Below are 22428 nucleotides of genomic sequence, written 5' to 3'. Positions count from 1 at the left end.
AATTACAAATTCTCTGCTAAAGAAATAACCATTCAACACATTGAGACAGGGTGATGTTGCCGGTATTCAGACAAAGGTAATGCAGCGCCTCGGCTTAATTGCCCTGACATCGTGCTCAACCACTCCCGCTACACTCTTCAAGAAAAAAAATCTCATTGTTATTAATTGTATTCTTTTTAGAATGTAATGTCATATCTCTGCAGGCTGAGCTAATGAAACATACCCATATAACCAAAATAGTCGTATTTCTTTTTGTTCAACACATTCTATCAAAACTGTCTACTAAAGACATTATGTTAAGATCTTTTCAGAGAGCAATATAAAGAACATCTCAACTACTTCAACATTTCTATTATCCGATTACTAAAATGCCCAGGAGGGCCAAACAATATAGTGTGAATTCAGTTATCCTATAAGACTTTAGAAATATTGCTAATTCCTGCCTTGGATTTATGTTAATATTAATGCTAGATTACACGCTGAATACCTTCTGCATACCAATTCTCACAAGGCAGGATGCTCCCATGCACTGAAGCTATATGCCTCTATGATAATGAGAATCTGAATTATTTATCTCTATTTATCCTACAGGAGTTCACTCGACCCCAGCCCCATTTTCTTTCTCTGCTGCACATCAATGTGTGTAAACACAGCTTCGGAGCCCGCTGCCCACTTCTGCATTCGCCTTCTCTTTTTCAGCAAAGCAATAGGCAGTAGACGAGAATGTTACACCACTAGGAGAATCCATTTAAGCGTGTATTTGAGGTAAACCCTCCTAATTAAGTCAACTTTAACACAGACACGCAAATGGCACCATGCATATGTGTCTGGCGCCTAATATCGTCTGCTGAGCCCAAAGGAAGCCAGGCAGCAGCGGGGCCAAGGAGACAGTTAATACATTCAGCCTCTCCTTCCTTTAACCTTTCTGCTAGAAAACTGTTTGTGGAGTGTGGGGGGCGGGGAAAAGGGGGGGCAGCTTCCCTGCTCTGGCTGATGCAGGCATTTTGACTTTGCTCTGATGCTCAGTGTTTCTGGGTCCATCTTGCCTAGGGAAAGACTGTGATGTGTTTGAGTGACTGAAAGTCGAAGGAAGGAGTCAACTTTAAAGCCGGTATAGCCTCAGCTTTCTACAACAGTCAGGAACATTCCAGAAGTCTTTACAATATATGGAATAAGGCCTGGTGGGATGCCACAGGGGAGAGTAACGTTTATTTATTTATTTATTTAATGGGAGGAGCCAATGCAATGGCTAGTCTTTATTATAGAGAGAAACTTTCCATGACATTCTGAAAGGTTAACACAAGGCTCAGTGGGCCAGCTGGAAAGGCACCAGCTTGTAATGGGTTCCACAGTTTGGGCATCGCTGACTCTCGCCTTTGTGCACCCAAAACCAGATGACAGTACAGTTGTCCTCTTCACAGATGCAACCCACTATTCACTTGTTGGTGATGGATGGGACTAAATTAGGGTCTTCCTTGGTCCCCGAAGCTGCCTTTGGAGGTAGCATATTGTATGGATCCAGTCCCTTCTGTGACGCTATCATGATCTCTCTCTCCAACCCGGTGGCCTGCTCCTCATCAGTAGGAACACCACCTCCTGAAGCCATGGAGCCCGTCGCGGCTGCGCCACGGGGCCCGTAGGCCCTCAGGGCCTGCGCCACCAGAGCGCCAACTCTGCGAAGTAAACTTGAAGCCATCTCGCTGGAGACAAGCAGATGCGCTTCCGGAAACGAGCTCGGCAAGACTGAGAGTAACATTCATAATGCTTTACTAAGCTGCCACTTTCAGAAGACTAAGTTGTTAGCAATTTGAACTATCAATATTTTTGGTGGCCCCAAGTGGCACATATAAGGACTGACCTTCTCCCACTGCTGTTGAGGGTCAGTTACTCTGGCCTAGTTATCTAAGAATGTACAGGAAAGGCCCTGTTAGGTGATCTAGTTAGGCATCATTAGTTCATTCAGACCTATAAAGTGTAGCAATCAGACATCTCTTGTCAGGACCACTGGCAGCTTATGTGTAGTGTGAGATTTTAAAAGGTAAAAAGAAAAATCTCTAGAAGCCATGTGTACTGGCTGATTCTGTGTGTCCACTTGACACAAATTAGAGTCATCAGAGAGAAAAGACTTTCAGTTGAAAAAATGTCTCGATGAAATCCAGCTGTAAGGTATTTTCTCAACTAGTAATCAATAGGGGAGGGCTCAGGCCATGGGGAGTGGGGCCATCCCTGGGCTGGTGGTACTGGGTTCTATAAGAAAGCAGGCTGAGCCATGTGTGGTGGCACTAGCCTGTAATCCCAGCACTTGGGGGAGGCAGAGGCAGGCAGATCTCTGTGAGTTCAAGGCCAGCCTGGTCTACAAGGTGAGTCCAGGACAACCAGGCCTACACAGAGAAATCTGTCTTAGAAAACCAAAAAGGAAAACAAAACAAAACAAAAAACAAAAAACAAGAACACAGGCTGAGCAAGCCACAGGAAGCAAGCCAATAAGCGACACCCTTCCACGGCCTCCGCATCAGCTCCTGCCTCCAGGATCCTGCCCCCGACTTCCTCCAATGATGGAGGTGTAAACCAAATAAACCCTTTCCTCCCCAATTTGCTTTCTGGGCTTGATGTTTCACCACAGCAATAGAAACCCTATGATGACTCCTTGACATGGTGGTTTGTTTTTACGTATAGCACAAGCTCCTTATCTTCAGGACAATGGGTGCCTGAAACCGAAGATAACACTGAATGCTAAATATGCTCTATTTTTCTACATAAGCATACCTGTGATGAAACTAACTATACACTAGGCTCAGGAAGAGATGAGTAACAATGATTAACAATACAAAGGAACACATATATCAACATACTATAATCAAACTTATGCGAGCGTCCCTCCTTCCCTCCCTTTATGTGTTGATGCTCTCCCTAGGTAAATTGTTTCATCTCAGACAGAAAGGGAAAAAAAGACCAAAGAAAACTAAATCCAGCTCAGAGAGCCAGTGGGGTTTTATAGTTACTTACAGGAGCATAGGTGAGCAAGAAGCTCCATTACCAACAAAATAAAACCACCCCGGGATGGGTGACACGTGTGAAGCTGCATCCCTGGGCTCTGCCGTATGATTTGTAGGCAGATACATCCCTGAATAGTCTTCAGCAATTGCTTACTGCGTATACAGCCTTAGGGAGAGACCTCGTGAGCTTTGTTTTATGTGCTTCCTGAGTCTTCCATGTTTCTTTCCTTGTTTTTTTTTTCTTTTTCTTTTTTATTATATTTCTTTTCCCACAAATATATTTATATTATTACATATAAGTAAAATAAACTACATACAGCAAGAAGAACCATGACACAATCAAGAATTATATAAATGTTACATTCATAGTGTTCTTGGCTATTTGTATTTGGCAATCTTGAAGAAAACATTTTTCCTACCTTGGTGAGTCTAAAATTCTCAATGTAAATCAATATCTATTATATCTCATCTCTATCAACTTACAACATCTATCTAGACCTAAAAACGTCTTACCCCCTAAACAACTAAGCTTAATTGTAAGACTAAACTATCTGGTCTTCAACCCCAGCAGAGACTTGAGAAGGAATAAAACTTAATAACCTGAGTGAACCGGAAGTGCAGGTTAGCAGCTTCCAAAAAAAAAAAAAAGACAGTTTCTTGTGAGTCAAGAGCCTCACAAGCTTTTCTTTTCCTCAAGATGGAACACTTCAATGCAGCTGGGCATAATGGCACATGCCTTTGATCTTAGAATTCTGGGAGGCAGAGGCAGGAGGATCTATGTGAGTTCAAGGCCAGCCTGGTCTGCAAAAGGAGTCCAGGATAGCCAAGGCTACACAGAGAAACTCTGTCTCAAAAAACAAACAAACAAACAAAACGTTTCAATCCAAAGGAAACAGTGACACATTACTCCACTCCTAATATCTTATTACAACAAATTCTTTTTCATGATGATGATGATGATGATGATGATGTGAGATGATACAATACTTAGGTGGTGAGATGCAGTAAGGCCATGACATAGCCTTCCACAACTTCCCTTGTGACATCGTAGGGTCCCTAGAACACAAATCCTGCAGTACCTCAACAGCTGATTTAATAAGTCAGTTAGCTACTAAATAACTAAGTAGTGGGTGGCACTCTGACCAAAAGGATAATTCGTGACTGAGTGAGATGGGATAAGCACAAGGCTTCATTGCACTACTCTTCAAATCAGTGCACAAGTTAAAACTTAACAATAATTTCTGGAATTTGCCACTTAGTACATTTATACAATAATAAATCAGAACCATGGATAGTAGCTACACAAAAACTGGTGGTATAACAGAACTGCTTCAATCGACAACAAATGGATCTACGTAAGCGGGAATATACAACAGATACTGAATTGTGGGACTGAGGCTTTGAATCATGTGCTACTACAAAACATTTTTTATTCTTTTGTGATACTGCCTATCCAGGTCAGGGTGTGATATGCAGTGTGGCACACATGTCCTTAGCAAGCCTAGTATAAAGGCAGTCTAGAATGTGCAGTGAGAGGCCTATTGGTACCTGCTCTTCATTCATCCCAAGTTCTCACAAGAGAGGAACTGGAGCTCCTAAGACTATGATGCTGTGGTTTAGAGAAGAGGTGCAGAGGGGATTGGCAGTCAGGTTGGAAGGAGGGAGGCTGAGTCCCTGATTGTGATGAAGTCCTCAGGCCAGCCTTCCCAGTTGAGCCCATGACACAGGTGTTAACTAATTGGAAAATTGTCAAGAGTGGAGCCATTACTCTAGGATCCTACAAGGACACGAGATTTAAACAATAATGTTGCTTTATGGATATTATGTTGAGTTTTACTACTTGATATTTTGGTCAGGTTTTTAAGGAGGTTCCCCTTTTCATAGTTCTGGTTACTATCCAAAAGTATTAAATGGTAAATTCTAGAAAGAAACAATTAATAAGCTTTAAATTGTGTGCTAATCTCAGTAGTTAGTGTGATTGTGATGGCTAGCCTTACTTTTCAATTTAACTGCATCTGAAATCAACTAAGATGCAGGCATCTGGGCACACTTGGAAAGGATTTTCTTGATTTTGATCATTTGAGGTGGGAAAATCCACCCTAAATATAGATCACTTGAGATTAGAAGACCTACCTACTCTAAATCTTGACCACATCTTCTAAGGGCATCCCACATAAAAGGACACAGAAGAAGGAAGCTTTTACTTTTTGCCTGCTTGCCTTCACTCTCCATGGCAAGTTCATTTACCCTGTTGCTGAGACATCACTTTGCTGGTGTTAGAACCTACTTCTTTGGGATTCCAGCATAGACTGGAGAACAGCGAAAACATCCAGCCTTGTGAACTGAACTACCAGATTCTTGACCTTTCTAAAGGGAGAGAACCATTGTTCAACCATCCCAACCGCAGCCTGTAAGTCATGCCTTTAACATACATACATACATACATACATGTTTATTATATATACATGTGTATATATATGAAAACCTAGAATCAATTCCAGGAATATTTAACCAACATTGACAATCACAGACACAAGGCCCAGCTGTGGCTGTAACAGAACTGAAAATGGTCATCTAGACCTTGGAGCCTTGAGCTCTTCTGGAGAACAGAAATGTGAAATCAAGGTACTGGTAGAACCATGCCTTTGAGGTCCTAAGGAAGAATTCATTCCTCAATTCTCTTACTATTTCGTTGCCTTCCAGTAGTTGGTGATGTTTCTTACCTTGTGTCTTCATTGCTTTGATTTCTACAATTCTCTATGCATGGTCTTCTCCCTTCTCTCTCTCTCTCTCTCTCTCTCTCTCTCTCTCTCTCTCTCTCTCTCTCTCTCTCTCTCCTCTCTCTCTCTCTCTCTCTGTGTGTGTGTCCCTGCCCAAATATTTCTCTAATAAAGACACCCTTTATTGTCAGATTGGTGCCCATCCGAATCTAATACAGCTGAATCTCAACTTGATCACATCTTTGAAGACCCTCTTCCATATATGGTCACATTCTCAGGGGCTGGGAAGGATATGAACAAAACTTCTGAAAGGAAGCAATCCAACCACTCAGATATTTGGCTGCAGTTATCCTTGGGAAACTTTGAACAAATAGATGGGATCTAAAACTCCGGAATTTGATGAATTCAGTTACATTGTAATGTTGAGGTTTTTGTTTGCTTCGTTTGTTCTTGGCGTACACACAGGTTTCTATATTTACATAGTTTGAGTTTGCATGTGAGTTTCTTACATGGTTTTTAATTTTTATATTATGCATCTCACTCTGAGATTAAAAAGCTACTCATTTACTTTTGCCTTTGATACATTTGAGTTTATTCTAAATTAAGGTAGTAGTGTTGTATTATATTTTATTATTATTATTTTAAAGATTTATTTTATTTTTATTTAGTGTGTGTGTGTGTGTGTGTGTGTGTGTGTGTGTGTATGATACCTGTGTGCTACGCAGATGTTTGTGGAGGCCAAAAAAGGGTGCCAGATCCCCTGGATTCCAGGAGGCTGTGAGCAACCTGACAGTGGGGCTGAACACAGGCTCTCTGGAAGAGAGGACAACACTCCTAACTGTTGAGCCACTCCTCTAGCCTGGGTTACATGTTAAAGAACCAATCACATCCCACAACATGTGTATAGTAACACAAGTACACCAATTGGTCACCTACTTCTTTTGATCTTCTCTAAAGCTTTGTTTAATGTTTTCTGTGGTTTTTTTTTCTTCTTCTATGCAATCCTTATATGTGCAGGTATTGAAAATATTATCTTAGCCTCCCTGCTACTGATGCTTGGTTTTGTGCTGGGGTCTATCCCTGGGCTGGCTGCTTTATCTGTTGATTACTCAATTTATCTGTTCCTACTAGTGGCTTTCTGCACCCTTCTTTGTTGTGGCTTTGTTTTACATTTGAGGACCTGTTAGAAACTACTTTCTGTTATGACTCTATTTTAGCCAGAATTATCCTAAATTAATCCCAAAGAAAGGAATTTTGGTAACATTTTTGTCATTTTTAAGTTCTGTTGTAATTAAACCACAAAGTTGGATTTCTTCAACCTGTCCATGTTTGTCTGTCTCTATCACACACACACACCTTTTTTGTTTTTCCCTCTTTCTTTTCTTTAAACCCCTCAGAAAATATTTTGAGTTTTTGTCACATAGGTTTTGGACATTTCTTGTGTGATTTATCCTTAGACATTTTGTGGTTTTTTGTTTGTTTTTCTATTGTGAATGGGATCTTTGAGTTACACCCCCATTTCTCCTCCTACTCATCCCTCATACCACTCTCTTAGCAAGAACTGCTGGTTTTGTTGTGCATCTAAATACAGAGAAAGCATATGCCTGTTTTCCTTAAGTCACCCTAGGCTATCTCCTTTACTTTGGGCACAGACTGGTTTCCACCCACTTCCCAATGTCCGTTGTCCACATCTCTTGCCAGAAGCATCTTTCTTGCAGCCTGTGATATCATACCAGATTTTCCTTCAAAGTCCCTCAGTGATGTTCTAGGGCATCAAAATAAAATCCAGCTTCCCAAAGCAAACTGCTTAGTCAGTAGCTCTGCTGGGCACACAGCTTGCACACACAGCTCCCCACCCCCCCTCCCTTCCCTCCATCTTCACTTCCTGTCCTTGGCTCTTCCTTGACAGGCTTCTTTTCAAGTCTCCACTAATTCTATCTCCTAAGGGAAGCCATTCCAGGTTGTCTAGATCAGAGCTCCCACCAGCCTGCCCTGCCCTTCCTAATCCCCTTACCCCAGCACAGCACTCTCTTGAATTCCTTCCCAGCATTTCTCGCTGCCCGAAGCCTTGCCTAATTTTTCATTTGCTGTTTATGTATCGTTCATGACTTCTATTGCAAATCAAGTTATTGGAAATGACTCCATCCTGCTTCAAGTAACATTCCCACTGCTCATCACAGAGACGTGCTTCTGAAAATGTGGAGTAAGTGACTGGGATGCAGCCTCCCCTTGACTACTATCCTGGTGTTTGCTGGGCAAAAGCCATTGGTATTTAATCACTGCTTTGCCAATTGGTCACCTAGGTCTTTTGATTTTCTCTAAAGCTTTGTTTAATGTTTTCTGTGGTTTTTTTTTTTTTTTTTTTTTTTTTTCTTCTATGGAATCCTTATATCTGCAGGTATTGAAAATATTATCTTTGCCTCCCCGCTACTGATGCCCCTCAGCTTGTTCTGTGAATTCTTTTTAACTACTTCTTCTGAATCAAGTTTGAACAGTATCACTGATAAGGAGAAGCCTTGACTTACTATTCATTTTAGTAGAAACACTTTTTACTAAGGTCTTACTTCAGAGCATGATATATGATACAGCTATTGCAGTGTCAAAGTGTCCGTGTGTGTGTGTGTGTGTGTGTGTGTGTGTGTGTGTGTGATAGTTTTATCATGTTAAGGAAGTAAAGCTGTAGACCCATTATAGGCAGGCAGGCAGGTAGGTAAGTAGGGTTTTCATGACAGGGTTTACCTGGGTAGCTCTGTAGACCAGGCTGGCCTCAAACTCAGAGTTCCTACTGTCTCTGCCTCTTGAGTGCTAGGATTAAAGGTGTGCCACTATGCCCAGTTACAGGTATGTTTTTAAAATTCAGGATTAAAGGGTTTGGAGAGGAGAGGAGACTCAGGGGTTAAGAGCATTTGCAGCTCTTGCAGAAGGCTTGGGTTCAGTTCCTAGCAGTCACATGGTGGCTCACAAACATCTATAACTACAGTTGCTGGACATCCAATGCTCACTTCTGGCCACCAAGGGCACCAGGCAAGTACATACATAATGTGCAGGCAAGCATTCACACACATACAAAATACATAAAGTAAACAGTAAACAGTTGTTAAAAGTTGGAACTGAATATGATTGGCTAGTTTTATGGCAACCTGACAGTTGCTAGAGTCATTTTGGAAGGGGGAACCTGTTGAGAAAATGCCCCCACAAGTCTGACCTATAAGCAATCCAGTAATCAGCACTCCTCCATGGCCTCTGTGTTAATGCTTGCCTCCAGGTTCCTGCCCTGCTTGAGTTTCCTCCCTGACTTCTTTCAGTGATAATGTTACTGGAAGTATGGGATGAAATAAACCCTCTCCTCCCCAAGTTGCTTTTGATGCGTTAGCATAGCAATGGAAACCTTACCTAAGACAACTATATTTTTTTGTTTTGTTTTTTTTTTAACATATTTTATTAATTTATTCATATTACATTTCAATTGTTATCCCATCCCTTGTATCCTCCCATTCCTCCCTCCCTCCCTCCCATTTTCCCCTTACTCCTCTCCCCTATGACAACTATCTTTTTAAAGACACAATTTAAGCATATCAATAAATGATTGGTGGTTAGTTTCTTAAAGTGGTAAAGTATATGGATAGACTTATTTTTTTCCTGTTTGAAACAGGGTCTCACTTTGTAACCCATGCTGGCCTGGAGCTGGTCTGCCTCCTCCCTCAGCCAAGTGCTAGGACTGCAGTGTGTACAGACACACCTGACTTAGTGGAGTGAAGGCCACATGATCTAACCACATGTATAATCATTCATGTACTGCTCACACGTTAAGTTGTCACTCTCATTTTAACAGAAGGGCTGCTAGAAGGGAAACTGAGGCAAAAAAAAAGAGGATTCAGGACTCACCTCAGCACACAGGTTAACAGCACAGTAAGCATGGTGATTTGAATGAAAACGGCCCCCATAGGCCCATAGGGAGGGGCATGATTGGAAGGAAGTGTGGCCTTGCTGGAGTAGGTATGGCCTTGTTGGTGGCAGTGGGTCACTTGGGGTGAGCTTTGAGAACTCAGAAACTCAAGTCTGGCCTGTGTGTCTCAGTCTTCTCTCCTGCTGCCTGTGGATCAAGATGTAGAGCTCCCAGCTTCTTCTCCAACACCATATCAGCCTGTGTGCCACGTGCTCCCCGCCATGATGGTAATGGACTAAGCCTCTGAACTGTAAGCCTGCCCAACTAAATGCTTTCCTTTATAAGAGTTGCCATGGTCATAGTATCTCTCTACGGCAATAAAACCCTAAATAAGACAGTAGCATTCTGATAACTTTGTGGTGATGCCTAAAGGTCTTCAGGCACTGATAAAAATGCTCTGTGAAATCAGCATGCTCGTTTAGAGATTGGATCTGCATAAGATGACGAGAGGACATGCTGTATGACAGCACAAAACACACACCTGAAGTAAAGGTCGAGAGTGGGCTTCTATTTGTTTTTACTTTTTTGTTTATGTTTTTGAGGTGGGGTCTCAACTATGAATCCATGGCTGCTGACGCCCAAGTACTTGAATAAAGTACTTTTATTTTATTGCAGTTACTTTTAATTTTTTAATATTTTATTAATTTATTCGTATTACATCTCAATTGTTATCCCATCCCTTGCATCCTCCCATTCCTCCCTCCCTCCCGCTTTCCCCTTACTCCCCTCCCCTAGGACTGTGACTGAGAGGGACCTCCTCCCCCTGTATATGCTCATAGGGTATCAAGTCTCTTCTTGGTAGCCTGTTATCCAGTAACTTTTTATTTTAAAGAAAGGGTCTGTCTATATAGTTTCAGCTGGCCTCCATCCAGTCTTTGAAATGTGGGATGGCAGATACATATGTCACCATGCCCCGACTGAATGTCTTTTCCTTTGTTGCCCCCTAGCCTCCAGTCCCCCACTCGCCCACCCCCACTCTGAAGCCTGATGCATGTTAATCAGTTACTTCACTATTGAGCTACAGCCCCAAACTATTTTTTCACTTTCAGACAATGTATCAATAAGTTGTCCAGTCCAGAATGGTCTTAAATTCACTCTGTAGCCTATGACCACAAAGACAGTGACCTTTCGATTCTTCTACCTTGCTGCCTAGCTGAGCTTATAGGTCAGCCATCAGGTATTAAATGCTATTCCAAGGACAAATGAGCAGCTAAGGACTCTCTCACTGGCCCACCTGTACCCAGGGATGATGAACTTCCCTGTGACTGTGAACTAATGATGAGACATATGCAAGCAAAGGAAGTTGATCTTGGGTTCCACGCTCACCAAGCACAACATGGGTCGCCCATTCTCCACTTGTGCATCTTTACAGCTTTACTTAAACGTGGCTTCACCAAAAGCTGTCTACAGTGAAGAATGCGAGAATGCATCTCTAATCTGAGCACTGCACCCAGATACCAACTATGCTAATATATTTAATTTATTCAATAAAGCATTAAGGCTAAATAGTAATGCTTAGATATAACTTGGAACTTGAGATAATCCACCTGCCTCTGCCTCTTGTGTACCAGGATTATAGGCCTGGACCACCACATTCTATTTCAAGATTGATTGGAATAAATTCTGTATATTGACTTAAAAAAAACAATGCTTAGGTAAGTATGGCCTGTGGTTAATTCTATAAAGTAGAGTAACTGGACATCAGTCTATACTTTAAAACATTGTTTTAAAATATATTTTTTTAAAGTTCTACTTTTTAGATTCCTAGAGAGCCAGATGGGTGATGAGAAGTCTCAAAATACCAGGTTTCACATGCGACACTAATATTGGGAGAAAGAAGTGACACTAGAAATTATTTAGTTATTCTGAAATCTGTCACTTCTTGAAAACAGAGTCAGAATTAGAAAAGAATTAACAGCGTAACATTGTGTTCTCACATTTTCAGTGCAGCTAGTGAATCCTGAAGCAAAAATGTCCTCAGCACGGTTGCCACAGTCAGTCTGAGCCCATTCCCCTGCCTGAGAATTTCCAAACTGCCTCGTGCAGGAAAAGCTACGTCCGTGGTCCCACCTGTCCCAGTGTGCTCCTTTGGAAATCTGCGCAGAAGGAAAGTCATGGAGACCCACCAATGACAGCCTGGGAAGCAAAGAAGAGTCCTCACACACAAAGGTGTGCACCCACACAAGAGGCAGTGTCCCAAGGGAAACCCTCAGGAGCCCCTGACCCTGCAGCCAGCTGAGTGTTACCCACCCTCAGTGGCCCTGCTGGTTGTGGGGCCCCTTCTTGCCACTGAACCGCTACCTCCGTCAGCTGTGCCCACTGCAACTGCCTGCACTGGCCGCCCTGGCTGCTGGCTGAGCAGGGTCAGGTTACATCTCAGATGTGCTCCCACCAGCCACAGTGAACTCCCATTTTGACATGAAGCCATTTAAATGGAAATCCAGTTTTACAAAGCTCAAGTGACTGGTAATGAAGATGTGAATGATGCTTATGAGGTTTTTATTTAATTTTAAATCAATTGTGTATTCTAATTCATTAATAAAGGGGAAAAGAAAGAATACAGGAATGCCTGATTTCGTTGTCATTATTCAAATGAAAGAGACTACTTCTTCATAGGAACTTCTTAGGGAAATTGTCAATTTCCCATTTTCTCTGAAAATCTATTTTTATAGAACTTGGGTCCAATTTATTCTATAAAAATTAGATTTGACTTTATTGGACATTACCTAAAGAATTTAAAAGGGCTAACCAAGTATTGCACTGAATTTTCCATGATTCAGTTATTTTTGTTATTGTAGGTGGTCTAAAAATAATGTACATATGACAAATAACTTGGGTTTTGTAATAATATGTCCTGGAAAACCAAAATGGTCCTTGTTCTAGAACTAAGTACTGAAAATTATGTATCCTAGAGACTTAGGAAGTGGAGTGGAGGGGATGAGGTTATTCAGCCAAGGTCTTCTTTGAGCTGGGCTGCTAGACATGAGTGTCTAAGGTCAGGGCTGAGCAGGGGTGCTTGTTCTAGCTCTCACCGGCTACCCTAAGACTTAGAAGAGCAAAGTATGTACTTGCAGTCTACTCCAACCTATGGCCAAGCAGGAAAGAAAGAAAAAGAAAGTTCTTAAGTTCTCTCTCCTTCTCCTGCCTGCCTTCTGGTCCATGTGTAGCCACACCGCTGTGGACTTTCCTGTAATGTCTCAATGCACATGAGAAATGGATTCAGGGAGCTGACAGGTGAAGAGAAAGAAAATAAATATCCAAGCACAAGCTATTACATAAAAAGTTTTACATTAAAAAACAAAGAGCCAATGCCAAGACATCTTCACCCTGCAACCATAATTCCAGCGTCTCTGAAAAGCTCCCTGTTTTGGCCCTATGGCTGTTTATGCTGCCCTACTCTCACAAGGTCCTCTTCCATGGCCCCAGTGTCAGCCGCTGAAGCTGGGACACCCAGCGCATGCTCTGTTCACAGAGGAGGGCTACGAACCAAGTACCATGGAAGCTCAACATATGCCTTTTGAGTAAAGGAACAAAAATGTGTGTGATTGGAAAGCCTCTTGTCCAATCACAAAGGTCACTCACTGCTCTGTCTTCAGAGCAGGGTGGCCCAGTTCTCGTCTGGGAAGTCCTTTCTTCCCCACCCAAACCTTTAGAGACCATTTAGAAGAATGCTTAAACAAAAGTGTAGGATGGGTGCAGGAGGAGGGAAAGAAAAGTGTCTCCAGGGTCCTGAGAGGCTACCTATGCTCCGGCAGACAGTCCTACATCCAGCACACCCACATATCACTAAATGGACTCAGTGGCTTTAAGAAAGAGCACATGGCGCTGGAAGGAGGGGTGGGGCTCAGAGGTTAAGAACACTGTCTGCTCTTCCAAAGGGCCTGAGTTCAGTTCTCAGCAACCACATGGTGGCTCACAACCATCTATAATGAGATCTGGTGCCCTCTTCTGGCATGCAGGGGTACATGCAGGCAAAACATTATATACATAAATAAATAAATCTTTAAGAAGAGAAAAAGAGCACATGAAGTTGGGAGGACAGGTAGAAGAGGAGCTGGAGTAAAGTTGTAGCAAAGGAGCAAAGAGTAAAGTTGATCAAGACGTGCTCGTATGAAATTCTCAAACATAAAGAGGAAACTCTCTGGGATGGATGTGTGAGAGATCCCAGGCCAGGGTCTCTAGCAGGTTGGTGCAGGGGACTCTGCAGTCTCAGGACATGGTGGCTTGGCCCCATTTTCCCTTCCACAATTCCAAAGGATTGTTTCTCTCCCCATTCTTTAGAATTAGAAATGAAGTTTCAAAATTCAACTTTGGTTAATTTTATCATTTTATCTTCTCTTATGTTGCTGTGATAAAACAACAGCTTGGAGTGCTGCAGTGTAGCTGGGATCACATCTATACCACAGCAGGACTGGGAACCAAGAGGAAGGAGGAGGCCATCCAGTACATTGGGGATAATGCTTCGCAGCCAGGGTGGGGACAAGCTGCAGAGAGAGCCATCACCCTGCTGCCCCAGGAGGACAAAGACACAATGATGTCAGCGTATGACTCTGAAATGTTCGACATTTACAGCTCCATCCAATGCCAGTGTCACCTTGCAAAATAGTCTAGGTTGGTTTTGGACAGAAAGTTCTGGAACACATTCAAGCATTACTCATCTTTAGACTGCAGTTTTCATTGCATAAATTTTCACACTTGAGTTATTACTTTATTTACCTGGATGGAAGAGGGAAAAAATGTCACAGGGCTTCCTGAGCAGGCTTCAAAAGCTTGAAACAGCCCAAGCACTAGGGCACCACCACAGACCCACAGGCAGCCATGTTCTCTGACCCACAGGCCAGAGATGAGCTTTGAGACTTGCGGTTCTCTGCTGGAATAAATGTGCCTTTCCTCCGGATGTCTGAGCTTAGAACACAGACCGTCAGAAGATTTGAGCCACCAGATCTGACACAGATACAGTAAGGTTTAGAGCTTGAATGGAACATTTTGTAAGAATGTATGTGAATAATGTTGGCCACTCAGGTCGCAAATAAGAACTGCAATTCTCTAGCTCACTAAATCATGGGACACACACACACACACACACACACACACACACACACACGGTGTCTGTACAGTGCACACTCATAGCGTATGTACACTGGTGCCTCTGCCCATCTTTCTAACCTCCACGAACTTTGAAATAGGCAGAGGCTAAACATACTCTTAGGACCCATCTTTAAATTGGAAGGAAAAAGAAAAGAAACCATTTGCCTGTATGTGTGCATACCCTGTGTCTCTGAGCAGAGGCCTGTTCTCATAGGTTTTAGGCCAGGAAGCCATTCCTCAGCATGGGAAAAGACCAGCAGCTATGCTCCTGTCCCTCACATTCTGCTTTCATTCCAGCTCCTCTGTCAAAGCCACATTCCTATTTATCCCTTTGCATATGTTCCTGGGATACTTCTGTTTAGTGGGAAAGCAGTATCAGCGAGTGTCTCTGTTTTATTAAGTTTGTCAAACAACAGAATATCTGTTCTGTTGGCCAGAATCTGTTAATCTGTTACAACGGCTCTGTCCCAATGTGTCTTGGAGAGGCTGTTTTCCAACACATTCTTGAGTTCATCCTTGTAAATGGTGTGAATCCACTTGTTAACAGAGGCTGGCTAATTATTGATGTGAAACCTTTCTGTGTGTGTGTGTTATGCTCCTGTGTCCCTCCCTCTACTCCTGGATTGATTCATCACATGGACTAACCATCTCATGGCGAGCTTCAAAAGTGCACGCAGAAGAAGAAACTGCATAGAAAGATTTCTTTGCTTTTTTTTTTTTTTTTTCCTTAGAAAAACGTAAACTGCCTGATCACTGACTACCCAGGGCCTTCCTGGACCTGATGCTTTTAAGTTAGAGGTACTTTTCAATGTACAATAAAGTTGAAAATATAGTAAGTTAAATACACATTTGATATATCGTACCCACAGGACATCACAGCTCAGCCTACCCTACCTGAAATAGCCCATTTAACACAAAGCCTTTTTATAAAGCCTTTGAATGACTCACACTCACATGGCTTCTTGACTACAGTACTACAGTTAAAAACAGAATCATTGCGCATGTATATATCTCATTCCACAGTTAAGTTGAAAAATCACTATGAACTGGACAGGTCTAAGTCCAGGGCTGTCTGCACTGCCATAAAATCACATTGACTAAGAAGCAGAGCTCTCTGCTGAGGCCTCGGGTGCCGTCCATGCTGAGAGCATGCGTGGGTGTATGTGTCTGCCTGAGAACTGGCAGAAAGGCTGAATCTGGGTCAGAAGAATAAGTAGAGCCTTGTCATCAGACAAGTTCTGATCTCTGAAGGAGGTTTGCCATCAGAACAAGTTGCAGATAGGATGAGAAAGTCCTAAGATGGTGGGAAGGGAGGACCATACCGGGGCTTCAGTGACAGAGGATGTTGACCTCCCTGCAGAGTCCTGTGGATAACTGGATCATGACCTATGCCACAGGTTCCAGTAGGCACAACATATAGGTGGTGGTTGTGGTCACTCAGAGGTCAGGGGGCCAATGCGCACGTTGCAAGAGGCTGGGATCCCTGCAGACCCAGAAGCAAAAGTTAGGGAATCTGAGCTACAACAAGCAAGTGATTCCTATTGAAATTCACCTTTGCAGAGACCTAGTTAGGCTGTTCATATAAAGTTTGTTTCCCAAGGCGTGGCACTCTTTTTAAATGTTCACAGAATCCACTGTATCTGATACACACTGTATGATCAGGGTCTTTCCTGAGATCCAAATGATTCCCTGCTATGAGAATTCGGTGGTTTCAAAATATCAAGATCTTTGAATGAATCTGAGCCACACCCAGTGGTAGAATATAGATCAAGGCTATTTGTCCTTTCTCTCACTAGAAACAAGCCTCTGGCTAAAGTGAACAGCAGAAACCTTTTCAGTCTAATAAATGAGGAAAAGACTCGCTGGACTAATTCAGGCCAAGGCTCGTTGTATAGTTGCCACGTGAGGGTCCGTGTCAGCCAGCACATCCAATCCATCGGAAGCCACTCTTCCGTGGGCACCAGGATCAACCACACCAGATAACCCAGAGACATGGGAAGAACCCCAACTCCCTCAAGCTAACCCCAAATCATGTCTCATTCACTTCACTCATAAAAATTATTTCCAACATTCATTATACTAATTACTGCCTTGACTGAGCCTTACAGACCCATGTTTGATGCTCTTGTTCGTCTAGTGTCATGGGGTCCCCCTTTTCCTTGCAGATAGTCACCCCTAAGGTGTGAGACTTTTGACTGGGATCTTTCAAATCTAGTGTAGCTACTCCTTTATTTGGTTTTGTTTTGTTTTGTTTTTTCAAGACAGGGTTTCTCCGTGTAGCCTTGGCTGTCCTGGACTCACTTTGTAGACCAGGCTGGCCTCGAACTAACAGCGATCCGCCTGCTTCTGCCTCCCAAGTGCTGGGATCAAAGGCATGTACCACCACGCCCAGCCACCTTTATATCCTTTACCTATATACTCATGCCCACTCCCACACAACTGAATTCCAATAACTCTACATTTAAAATGTAGTTTGTAAAATGTTGCATTTGTTCTGCATTGAGCTTTCAAATATTTTTTTTACTTACTTAGGGTTTTTTGTTTGTTTGGTTTGGTTTGGTTTTTCCAGATATGGATTCTCTGTGTAGCTCTAGTTGTCCTGGAATTCTGTCTGAAGACAAGGCTGACTTGAAATTCAGGGATCCACCTGCCTCTGCCTCTGGACTGCTGGGATGAAAGGCATGCACCACTGCATCTGGCTATTTGTGTGCTTTCTTAACACATATCACTTGAACATGTTAATGAAATTCAGTATGATATGCTCTGGTCAAATGCCAAGTTCATTGCACTTTGTGGAGTAGTCTCAAGCGAGCAAACACATGAAAGGATGTAATGTTCTTCCTAGATCTAATACACAAAAGACTCTCAATGCACCTCTTCGATCATCTGGAAGGAGGATGAGGAAAGGGTCCCAGTTGGCATGCACCCACCGGCATTTTAAAGCTTCTTGCTCTCACATCTCACTTCCTGCCAATGCCATTTCAGAGGACTAGGCATGACTTAAGGATTTGGATGGCCACAGGCACTGGCAGGGCATAATCTGATTTCTCCTATAATACACTTCCCTTAAAGGCTCCCTCATTCCTTTCAGCTCAGTGCTTTCCAGAAGAAGCTTCAGCCAATTGCCAAGAGTTCTAGCCTGAAGCCTTTGAGGTTTTCAGTTTCTGGCCCGGTGCTCTGTCCACAACGTCTCTCAAGGTTGTGACCTGAAACCCACTATAGCAAGGGACTTAACAAGGAAGCTTGGGTGGTTACCTAGGGTTCAACACTGCATGAACTCACTCTCTCCGTCTCTCCTCTCCCCTCTTCCTCACCCCTTTCTCTTTTTCTTCTTTTCACCCTACATCACTTCTCATTCCAAGTTTGGAAAAGAAGAAGAACAAACAAGAAACAATAACAAAATTCCCCAAACTGAAAAGGCAGAATGCATGAAAACGACCCTAGCTGAGACTAGCATATAACCTGTAAGCCTAGTTTTACTTACAAATGTTTCATTTCAGCCAAGAAGATAGTTTCAGCCCTCCCAGACAGTGATGTCTGACCTTGAGTCCTTTTCTTTTCTTCAGAAGAAATCCTTTCTAGCATCACTTGTCAACTAGCTGTCTCTTGCCTGAATCCATCTCTTCTTTCATAGGTATTTGCAAAAAAAAAAAAAGCATCAAAGAACACAGGACCCCATTTTCCCCAAGCTAAGACTTGGTCAGTATACGATCTGACTCCCAGATTACTGTGGATGACAGCCACACTAAACAACTTTCTATTGAAAGGACACTGTCTTTGTGGCCTTCATATGTGAGTGCTAAACTTGGCTCTCACTCCAATGTCCCTACCAGATATGTTCAGCACTTTTACATCCAATTTTTATTCAGTTTGGGACTGCTGTACATGTAGCTATTACCTGGAAGGGATTCAAAGGAACAGTGACTCAAGTCATATAGACATTGAGTCTCACGTATGTAGCTGTCAGGAGGGATGTGACCAAGGCATGTGTGGCTCTGAGCCACTCTCAGCCATGCTGCTCATCTCAGAGCAATCCTGCCACATGCACACTGCCACAGCAAGATGAAGAAGTGAGAAGAAGATGCTGTACCTATTTCATTTAAGGAGTTTATCCAGAACTTGCATCCAGGATTTCAGATACATTGATTTGCCTAACAGTTTCAATGGACACACTACTAGGGGATCATGGGATCAACTCTCAAGTGAGAGACACGTGACTGAAAGAAAGAAGGAAAGCTACAGTTCATAAACTCTGCTGGACAGCAAGGATAGAGGGGAGGAGGCCAGCAAGTGAGGGCCTCTGTGCTGGATGCCTGTGAAAATCAGGGCACTATGAAGTGTCACACTGTGAGTGGAAGAAAGGATTCTGGGAAGAAGGATGAAGGCAACCCATGTCCCTAAGGACAATAGCATGGTAGTCTGTCTGACATGGCTATTTTGAAACCCTGGAGTCCTTTTGAAGGTTGAGAATTTGCAGGATAAGGGTTGTACAAAGAAGCTTACACTTACAATTTTTGTGGATTTCTGCCCATAAGTCTTATCTGTTCCCTTCCTCGCCCCCTCTTAAACCAGCCATGCACATGTACCCAGAGCAGCTTACAGGCAGCTCTTAGGAACCACTGTGGGTGTTGTGTGAATTCTACTGGAAAGGTGAGAACAAACAACTCTTCAAACCCAGATAATGCACAGATGATAAACAAGCAAACAACACCAAAAAGAAAACCTTAAAAAAAACAAAACAAAACAAAAAAAGGGACCATAAGTGATTGAGCTAGAGGCATCTTTATCCCCGAAAAGCCCAGCGCAGTATGGGTGATGATTGATGGAAGTTGACTCCCTATTGTTCTCTGTACAATTCAGAGGAGCTTGGCAAGGCTCAGGAAGCAAGTGAAACTTAGAAGACTCATATGGCCACCTCCCCAGCAAGCTTATGTATTGTCTTAGTCAGTGATCCATCTCCTCCAAGGCCACACGCCTTATGTTGCTCAGGCAGTGCTGCTCCCTAATGACCAATTATTCACATATATGAGCCTGTGGGGGACATTCCTGTTCAATCCACCTCATGGATTTCAGCTTCATTTGCCTGCTGAGCCTTGCCAACTTCACTGCTGTTTTTGTTGTTGTTGTCTGTCTTTTGGTTTTTGGTTTTTGAGACAGGGTTTCTCTGTATAGTTCTGGCTGTCCTGGAACTTGCTCTGTAGACCAGACTGGCCCCAAACTCACAGAGATGCACCTGCTCCTGCCTCCCAAGTGCTGGGATTAAAGGTGTGCACTACCACTGCCCAGCCTGAAACTTGCCAATTTCATTTGTTTCTGAGTCTTATGAGTTTCATTCTTCTCTCAAGAAGGGACCATTCCATTATGGAGGAAGTAGCTGTATGACAGCGAATGATGAGCACACAGCTCTCTGAAATAATTGGAGATCTGTGCTGTTATTTCCACAGTTTATAACTTTGGAGGTATGGACACAGAGGCAGACAGACATTGCCACTGTCCCCTCTCCACTTTACAAACTCGTCCCCCAGGTAAAGCAATTTTGGGAGTATTTTAAAGACTGTACCATTGTCTTCATTTTTTTCTATTTTCTTCTTTTGGAGGATAAACCAGTTAAAGTCTAGAACCTTCAAAAGCCGTCACATAACTGGGAATTTGGAAAGCTGAACCACACTCCCAGTAGATGTCTATACTGTCACAATGTCTGCCAGAGAAGCCATGAAGTTAAGCTTTGAGCTAATGCCCATCACTAACACAGCCTACAAGAGTCAAAACAAAGGAGCTAGAGTGATAGCTGGAGGACCTGAGTTCAGTTCCCAGCACCCACGTTGAACAGCTCAGCCTGTCTGTACCTCCAACTCTAAAGGACCTGACACTTCTGGCCTCTGCAAGAACACACACACACACACCATACACATACACATATACACATACATACTACATACACAAGTATATATATATATATACATATTTACATATAAAACAAAAATAAAAACACAAAAATAAACTTAGTAAATCCTCTGGAATGAGGATAGTCTGATTTACAGAGTTATTAGATTTAAATATCCAGTTTTGATGACAATATCAATAAAAATCATGACATATAGAGAAACAGGAAAGTATGGTCCATTTAATGAAAAGATAATAACAAAGAAAAAGCACAAGAAACACATATAGATCCAGACGCACATTTGCCCATGTAGAAATCTCAAAACCAAAACACTAGCAACCATAATATCTAACACAAAAGACTTCTAAGGGAAAAAGGAAATATATATAGAGAGGGACTTGAAGGAGGGAAATAGAGAGAAGAGGAAAGAAGGGAAAGGAAGCAAAGGGAAGAGAAGCAAAGGGAAGGGGAGCGAAGGGAAGGGATGGGAAGGGAAGGGAGAAAGTAACCACCAAAAGTACCTTTAAATTAGTTTTGTGTTGGTCATCTTCTGCAGGGCCTGGAGCCTGGCTTTAAAAGAGGTTTGTATACCTAGTGAGGTTCCACTGATAATTTTTTCCTTTGAGAATGGTTATCCACTGGAGATAGCTTCTGGATTAGGGAGGGGGGCTTATGTCCACTTCCCCTCTCAGGTCTAGGACCCCATCCATCAGCTTAGACTTGTGCGGGTACTGTGCTTGGTGCCAGTCTTGTGAGTTTGTGTGTGTGTGTGTGTGTGTGTGTGTGTGTGTGTGTGTGTGTGTGTGTGTGTTGGTCCTGTTGTGTTTAGAAGGCTCTCTCTATTTCCTTGATATCTCCTAACCCATTGGCTCTTACAATTTCTCTACTTTCTCTTTCACAAATTCCCTGAGATTTGAGGGGAGGGATTTGATGGAGACATCACATTTAGAGCTGCATGTGCCAAGGTCTCTCATTCTTTGTATAATGTTCTACTATGGGTCTCTGTATTTGTTCCCAGCTACTGCAAGAAGAAGATTTTCTGATGATGACTGAGCAAGACATTGATCTACAAGTATAGGAGTCATTTTGTGATTACACTCCTTTAGCAAAACAGTAATATTTGTATTTCCTCTAGGTCCCTGAGACTAGTCTCAGGCTCTTAGCCACCAAGCAGCACTGAGTGTGTGTTCCATATCATGAAGTGGGCTTAAAATTCAATCAGATATTGGTTGGTTACTTCCACAAGCTTTGTGCCACTGTTGTACCAGGCAGAGTCTCTTTCAGTACCATGAACACTAACTAGTAAGCTGAGGTGTAGGCTCTAGGTTGGCATCAGCCTGACTTCTTGGTGTTCAGTGAATGGCATAGATATTGTCTTAAGCAATAGGACCTTACCATCAGTTTATGGAGAGCAAAAAAATAGCCTGGGTTGTTTGGAGTATCCATAGGGCCCCTTTGGCCAAAATGGGATTAGATGTAACCCATTCCAGGAACCAGAGGTTTCATTTGATGATGAGAGATGTCTAGTTCGGCTTTGCTCCCTTATTATCTGGTGATTCCATTTAGATTCCTCTCACATATGTATATATATTTTAAGAAATTTCTACTCTATGGGTTTCCATAAAACCCCTCAGATGGCCCTTAGTTTTAGCTATTCCTCCCGTTAGTCTCTCCTTTATTCCCCAACCCTGCCCATATCCACCCACAACTCTATTCTATTTCTCCTTCTAGAGAGATACATATTTTTACAGGCTGATTGGATAGGGGAGTTAGGGGGAGAAGAGCTAGGATTTA

The 22428-nt window shown here is 42.7% G+C and overlaps 1 pseudogene; it reads right to left on the bottom strand.

Annotated features, from left to right (window-relative positions):
• Window positions 1–1225: 1225 nt before the first annotated feature.
• LOC127195351 (cytochrome c oxidase subunit 5B, mitochondrial-like) lies at window positions 1226–1696 on the bottom strand (annotated as a pseudogene).
• Between the last annotated feature and the right edge of the window lie 20732 nt (window positions 1697–22428).

This window comes from Acomys russatus, chromosome 11, assembly GCF_903995435.1.
Source record: "Acomys russatus chromosome 11, mAcoRus1.1, whole genome shotgun sequence".
NCBI lineage: Eukaryota > Metazoa > Chordata > Mammalia > Rodentia > Muridae > Acomys > Acomys russatus.
This window is presented reverse-complemented; position numbering and strand designations above follow the sequence as displayed.